This window comes from Lactuca virosa, chromosome 3 (genome assembly GCF_052849685.1).
Source record: "Lactuca virosa cultivar CGN04683 chromosome 3, Lactuca_virosa_CGN04683_v6, whole genome shotgun sequence".
Classification (NCBI taxonomy): Eukaryota; Viridiplantae; Streptophyta; class Magnoliopsida; order Asterales; family Asteraceae; genus Lactuca; species Lactuca virosa.
The window spans coordinates 340,328,152-340,336,725 of NC_136428.1; positions in this window are offsets into that span (position 1 = coordinate 340,328,152).

Sequence of the window (8,574 nt, forward strand, 5' to 3'; positions counted from 1 at the left end):
ACTAGTGGGCCGGCATTGTGGCCTTAGACTCACTGCTACTGGAAGGTAACTCACCTCGTAGTAGCTGCTGAACTGTGCGGGAATCCTCTGAATGTTGCCGCTGCTACTGCTCCAGAAATCCTCCGGCTATAATTTCCACAAAACACTCAGTCAGAAACTGACATCTATTCTTAGGGTAAAATGACCATTTTACCCCTGACCAAGTCAAAGTCAAAGTCAGCTTCTAGTTGACCTGACTCGCCGAGTTGGCTCGCCAACTCGCCGAGTCCCTATCCTTCCATTAGACCTCAAACCCGTCTTTACTCGTCGAGTTAGGCGATGACTCGACGAGTTTTCCTTCTAACAGAACACCGACTGAATCCACATCCGACTCGCCGAATTGTATGAACAAATCGTCGAGTACCATGAAGATTGCCTTGGACTCGCCGAGTCCGTTCATGCACTCGCCGAGTACTATGAATTCCCAGAACACTTTGCTTAGTCCAGAACGTTGGGTCACTCCCCGGGACTCCTAAAAACCCTTCCACACTCAACTGGTCCTTATGACCCTCACTGATATGGGACCAAAATCCCTGGACTCGCCGAGTCCAGGAATGGACTCACCGAGCCTATCTCATTCCTTACCAAGAACTTCGATTTCTGATGTACAACACTTAACCAAATGATAGATCCAGGCCCCTAAACTCGATCTAGCACGTAAAGTTACAAACTTTACGTGCATGCATGGGACATAAGAGCTTAAAAGGCTCTAAAATGGTTCTTTTGTTGCATGGGGCCTTCCTTGGTGCAAAAAGCAACCTAGATCTGACTTGTGGCTCATAAAATGATGTGATACAGAAGCCCAAACCCCCAACCATGTTTGCAAACATGATTGGCCACCAAAAATGGCTTAAAAAGCCCTAAATCACCTCAAAGAGGGATCTAACAAATGAATGAGCAAGGTTCAGACTTTATACCTTCCAAAGACTGCAAATGATGAGCCAAACTCGAATCCTTTAGTCCCCTCTTGATCCTTCTATGCTCTTCCTTCTTCCTTGAGATCAAAACTCACAAGAATCACTCAAAAAACCTTAGATCTTCACAAAAACGGCTAGGATTTGCTATGAGGAGCGTTTGGGAGCATAAAAGGGGGAAAGGAGGCTGCATAAGGTCGTTTAAATAGGGTGCAAACCCCTGGATTAGGGTTTTTGTCCAAACAGCGGCTACTCGCCGAGTCCGGGACCCGACTCGCCGAGTCCGCAGCTCAAACCCCGCGCCTCATCCCGCTTCTACTCGGCGAGTCAGTCCTTCGACTCGCCGAGTCCAAGGCTAAAAATGCAAAAATAAATGAAGATTTAATAACAGAGTACGTACCAAGAACCAGGTGCTACACCAATACAGCAGCAAATGCCTGCAATATGAATAATTTATTGTGCTTATTCTAAATAACTAAAGTAGTTAACAACAATTCTAGAATCAATTACCTTCTAATTACAGAACATGTTGTATTATAACTAATCAAAACAAATTAACACTTAAAAAAATTAACACAAAAAAAAATCTTGAATTCAAAACAATATTAACTCTACCTCAATGTCCCAATAAAGTTTGCATTCTTCCTCCTCTTCTTCACATCCCATTCTCTCATCATTTATGTTACTATCTCTGAATTGCCTCCCGAACCCTCCCAACTTAATTTCCATTTCTTGTATTTGTATCAGCATATCACCCTTAACATGTGTAATAAATGGTATCCTTTTATCCAACTTTATATTTTCATACCTCATGTTATACACATATGATAGCTGAAATAAAATGGATACATAAACAAAAAGTTAAAAAAAACTTCAAATTTATAATTTATATTCAAATAATCACATTTAAATCTAAAATAATCAATCCCTTACCAATAACAAAGTAATAGGGCCCGAGTAGTAGCATGTTTTGTCATCCCTTCTCCACATATCCTTTCTAGTTCGTAGGGTGTCCAACATGTATTTACACCGATCAATCTTGGAAAAGTCCTTTACTAGAACTAACTTCTCAACCACTTTGATATTATTGGTACCACCAACCATTGACTCTATGAAGGTGTTAATGAACATAATAAGAAAGTTCAACCTGAATATCATATTGTCTTCTTCTATACTTCTAATATGTTTCACATATGCTTCACCATGAAACTTCTTGTGCTTTCCATTCTTCTAGATTCTCATTACCGGTTTCACAGTAAGGCATTCTACTCAAATCATCCCCTTCCATTGGTAAATGTGACAACCCGAAACTTTTTCCGTTACTTTTAACAGATTTTCGTTAATAAAATTTGAATTTTTATTAATTTTCCATCAAATTTCTTGGTTTAGAAAATCATCTAGTTTTATATAATTAAATTTTATATACGAGTCGAAATCGAAAAACACGCGAAAAACCCGAAGTTCCTTGAAAAACAGCAAGTTTGCGGCCAGAACGAGTTTACGGCCGTAAACCCGTGTACGGTTGGTGCCAAGTGGACCCCACCACCGACCATACCCCTAGCCTATATACGGGACCTCCACCTTCATTTGAACCTTCTTGGCCGAAAATTCTCTCATTCTCTCCCTAGAACCTCTGACCGTACACACTAAAAACACCTCTTTTCTCCCGAAAATCATCAAAAAATCTTCATTTGGTGTCGATTTGGAGCATCTGGAACACGTTTTCTTCGAAATCAAACACCCTTGTTCTTGAGTATATGGTCGTACACCCTTCAAATCTGCAAAGGCCGTAAACCCTTCATAGAGGAGTTCACAGTCGTAAACTCTTCACGGCCGTAAACTGCCTGTTCGGCCGTAAACCACTCTTCACGATCGTAAACCCCTGTTCACGGCCGTACACACCTCTTAAGTGGTGAAAAACCCATTTCCTCGATTCGATCAATCCCGGTAACATTCCTTAACCGAAAGCAAGTGTTTTTCTAACACTTTATCTAACGAAATCGCTAATTTAGATACATATATGTATTTATTTGATATTAGGATTTTGTTAAGTGCCACGTACAACAACTCGAGGGTCTTCGTTTCCAGTTCAATGCTTGCACACAACTAACAGTGAGTTCTGTTGGATTAGTGTCTAAGTCCATAACTATTTTGGTATGTACTTGACCCGATGGTGCATGGTCCTTTTGGGTTGCCTTCACCAAAGCAACTTGATAGGATGAATTATGGAGAGAAAGGATTAATTATGATTTATTAATATATTATGAGAATAATATATTAAAGGAGAAATCATATTGTTTAATTAATATTAGTCAAGAATTAATAAGAATTAAGTTTGTGGCTAAAAGACATTAATTAAACTTAAGGGACTAGAACTGTCAATTATGTGATAGTTGAATATTGGGCTAAATGGACTCCATATTAGAGGGGTGGACGAATTCTATGGGGAAACCCATTAGAAATCGTCCTAGGCCTTTAAGGAGGGAGTCCATGGGTTGCTTAGGGTCTAAGCATCCAAATTAGGGTTTCCTTGTTAGATAACCCTATTAGCCTCACTATTTAAAGGACCCTTGAGACTCAAAAACGTGGTGAACTTATTCCTTAGGGTTTACACACGTTTTGGGTAGCCTCCCCTCTCCTTATTCTTCATCCTCTTGCTCTTGGTGTTTGTGAACCATTAGAGGAGTGACATTTGTGACTCTAAGCTTTCTAAAGTCATTACAAGGAGGATTTGAGATTGTTATTGCTACATAACAATCAAGGCAATATCTTAAACCCATTGTTATGTTAATATTGACTATCATATGCTAGATCTAGGGTTTAAAGTCTTGGATGAATTGCATGTACAATAGAGAAACCTAGATCCAAGCATTAGGGTTTGTATTAGCACATAGGATGTTCTTATGGCTAAAACCCATCAAGTTCATACCCCTACGCTTTCATGATTTTTAAACGTTTTCAGGGGGGAATACAACCCAAACACAAACGATTTTTGTGAACAAAAACAAAAGAATTTCAATAAGTTTAAAACATATGCAATTGATTTAGTCCAATGATTTCTACAAAATACATAGATATTTTTATCCCTTTTGTATTATGAGGAGCATAAGGGTCTCTTTACGTTAAACAAATATATAATTGCATAGTTTCCATAAACAATACACTAACCAAGTACAACACATTTCAGGCAAACTATAATAGGTATAGTTCGAGGTTTTCAATACACAGTTTTACAAATGCAAAGTTAAACATTGCTAAACACATAAACTATGGTAGATTTAGTTTATGATATACATTACTACATTTGGATTTCAAGTGTACAAAATTTAATAATTATTTATGTATAATTATTATTACACTACAAGCATACCACAAATTTCAATATAGTAGATCAATACATGACTGCATGTAAACTAGATTATACATAATTGTGAGACTCTACTTCAAAATTGTACCCTTATGTGTAAAACTAAATCCTATCATAGTATAACCAGTGTCTCCAAGAGGGAGAGCGTGAGATTTGTGAATAGATCTATTCGGGACTGACAATCCCACACCTGAACTGATAGCTACAGTTAGGCAGGCATGCCTGGGGTGACAAATGTCATTTAACCGACACCTGAAGAACGTCGTAAAGGTCTCTAAGTCATATCAAGCATGGTTATACGAACTCACAATAGTATAAACTAATCATTGTTTACGGGATTCCATTATTCATTAGTTTTATTTTAATTAATAAAACTACTATACATACTAGTGGTAGCCAGGGTTTTCAAACAGAACATACTATACATACTGGTGGTAGCCAGGGTTTTCAAACAAGAACATGCTATACATACTGGTGGTAGTCAGGGTTTCATACAGAACATACTATACAAAGGATTTTGTACAAGAATACACACACATACTACGATTGGTAGTAACCAGACATAAAAACTAATGTTTTCCTATACTACAACAGGATACAGTAACAAACATTCATAGTTAACTCTATAATTCCTTAGTTTAGGCATCAAGGCTAAGTATGGAGAATATTCGATTGACTGTGGAATGTGTGGTTTCCGCCTCATTTCTTGTTCCTTGTTTAGTTGTGGATTTAGGGCAGATCCATATAATCAACTGTCTGTTCGATATTGGTTTATACACAACTAGCATAAACTAAGTGGTCATAGATGGAACTGATATTATCGCTCTTTTAAAACCGCTTGTATTCTCAGGGAATCAGTAGAAAGGTACTCCTACAACATTTTGAGAAGAAGGAGCTTATAAGGACACGTCTTTTATATTGTGTTATACTTTTGATGTATATAAACAATGAAACAAATAGATGTAAATATTCTTATCTTATTGTTGTTGGATTAGTGTCTAAGTCCATAACTATTTTGGTATGTACTTGACCCGATGATGCATGGTCCTTTTGGGTTGCCTTCACCAAAGCAACTTGATAGGATGAATTATGGATATTAGAGGATTAATTATGATTTATTAATATATTATGAGAATAATATATTAAAGGATAAATCATATTGTTTAATTAACATTAGTCAAGAATTAATTGATAATTAATTTTGTGGCTAAAAGAGATTAATTAAACTTAAGGGACTGGAACTGTAATTATAAGATAATTGCATTTGGGCTATGGATTACCTTGGAATAATAGGTTGGACAAATTCTATGGGGAAACCCATTAGAAATCGTCCAAGGGATATTCTAAAAGGGTCCATGGGCTGCTTAGGGCTTAAGCAGTCAAATTAGGGTTTCCTAGTTGAAAACCCTAATAGCCTACATGTATATATAGTATCCTTAAACCCCAAAAACGTGGCTAAGAGTTCCACTAGGGTTTCTCGCATGTAGAGCGTAATTTTAGCTACGCGTGCATATAAAGAACGTCAAAAACGGAGCTCGTATACGAAAGTTATGGATTTTAGAAGTTCGGGGCTCAAAATCCGAGAAATCTCGCATGAATAGTACCGGCCACGTCACCTCGCACGAAGCAGGTGCGTCACTGGAGTCGTGGCACGTCCGAAGAGCGACGTGTGTCGCACGCGTGTCCGAGCTTCGCTTCGCCACCGCCGCCCCCTCTCGCATGCGAGCCACGTGCTCCGTTTCGCAGATGCCACGTCCGAGCCTCGCAGCGGCCTCGTGGCCTTCGCTCCTCCTGCCAGATGTCCGAAGCTCGCATGAGCCACGTCTTCTCCTTCCTGACCGAACCTCGCAGATGCAACGTGGACCCTTCTCAGCCACAAGGTCCGAACCCTCGGCCCTATATAAAGGGAGGCTGCGAGCCTTCCCGGGTAACTTTGAAAATTTGACACTTTTTCACCCTAATTTCATATATTCACTATTTTGACTTTCCCCGAAGCCCCGGTATCAATTTTAGCACCCGAAACACGTCCCAAAGCTCCCGAGAAGCCCGAAAATTTTATCTTTTCGGTTTTGAAGCCCTGCCTTCGCAGAGCCCGGTTTTCAATTAAGCTCCCGGTTTTCAACATAGAAAGTCATATTTAAAGCTGAAATACTGTCCAAATTACTATTTTAACCCCCGATTAATTTAAGGTGAGTTCAATATATAGGAATAATTGTATGTTATGTGTTATATGTGCTATGTGCTTTTCAGTGTTATTATTCCGAGGTATTTTTTTTGTGTTATTTTTATTCTGCTATTTTGATAGCAAAAGTAATACCTTTGACCATGTGATCAGTGAAAAGACTTAGATTCACATTGGTAATGGTACGAAGCCTCTGGCCATGTAGAGCATATTCCCCGTAAGTGAATGACTTATATTTAAATGGCATTGGCAGAAGATTAAACAGGGCGTGAAAACCTGAAATCTACCGAAATGCTAAACAGGGCGTGAAAACCTGAAATCTACTGAAATGTTAAACAGGGCGTGAAAACCTGAAATCTACTGAAATGTTAAACAGGGCGTGAAAACCTGAAATCTACCGAAATGCTAAACAGGGCGTGAAAACCTGAAATCTATCATATTGATAATCAGAAATTATATGTCTTCTGTGCCATTTGGGCCAAAGCTTTATTGATGCATATCAAGTATTGAAATTGTTATGTCTCATTGATCGTAAATCTTTGAATCAAATCTTGAGTTGATATTGAAAGCGTGACATATGATACGCATATGCTATTGTTGTTCTTGTTCCCTTTTGCTTCAGTCATATTGGTATATATAAGGCATAAGATTATATTGTATCTATTTATTGAATTCACTAAGCGTTATCGCTTATCCCTCTCAATGTTTAACAATTGCAGGTGATGAGTATCCAATATAGTTTTATACTGCTGAAAGATTTAGAATAGTTAATACTATTTCTCTGTATTTTAATGTTCATGTATGTATATGAATAGTAGATTCTTGGGTAGACATGAAATGTACTAAAACTTAGTCGGTTTGTATCCAATCTTTTGTAATCACTTTATCAATATAAAATATTGTTTTATAAATATGCATGTAGCATGTTTTGAGGAAGTAACTTAAGAATTTTTTTCTGGAATAGTATGAAAGTTTGGGTCTTTCATAAATACGAAAGTTGGGATCTTTCAGTTCTTTCATAGTATAATTCTACAAAATGAATATTCAAAATAAAAGACGAGTCTTGACCGCTCCGTCTTCACAAAATCTGGTAGTCATACCTGTCTATTTGTGACCTGGGAATACAAGTTATTTTGAAAGCGAGTATCAGCAATAATGCTGGTGAATTCATAAGTATTTATGTGACTTTGATTTGTAAGAAAGACCTGTAAATGTTTGAAGGAAAGTTTGTACCAATGAACATGTTTGTAAGTAATTGTAAACGTTTGAAAACCCTAGAAAATCCCATATTTTCTACTAGTATAAAAAGTAGCCTTCTACCAAGACCCGACTGTTTTGAATGTTTTCTTTTAGAAATCCAATATTTTTAAAAGTCCCAAAAAATGAACTACCATGGTGTTTTTCATGCCTAAATTAGTAGATTTGTGTACGTATAAAATCGCTAAGGTGTTTGATAACCCCGTAAATCAACGTGTTTTTAATACTCCATGTGAGTTTTATAACCATGTTAATGACCCAGACTGCCTGTAACAACGTTCTTCAGGCGTTGGAATGTTATGACGTTTGTCACCCCAGACCTGCCGGTCTAACTGTAGCTAACAGTTTAGGTGCGGGATTGTCAATCCCGTATAGATCTATACACAAGCATCACGCTCTCCCTCCAAGAGATTATGGTTTATAATACAGGACTTGAAATGCATACTCGAAAGTACGTGAAGCTGAAATGTCTCACAATTCTTAGTATTAAATAGATTTACATATGAAAGTCCACTTTGTTTTTGTATATGAAAGTATTTCCTTGATATAGTACTTGTAGTATGTAAAATTTCGTGAATATCTAGTACACTATCTTATGTAATCGTATCTCCTGTAATTGTATGTTTTGAAATTGTATGCCTTGTAATTGTATGTAATCGTATCTCTTCATATAGTATGTAATGTATTAGTATAGACTCATGGATAAATTGACTCTGGTGTGATTCCTTGTACTTGGAATGGTAAGTAGTATCTCCTAACTATACCTATTATAGTTACTAGTATTGTACGGGTATAACCGAAGTATGCCTTTGCTA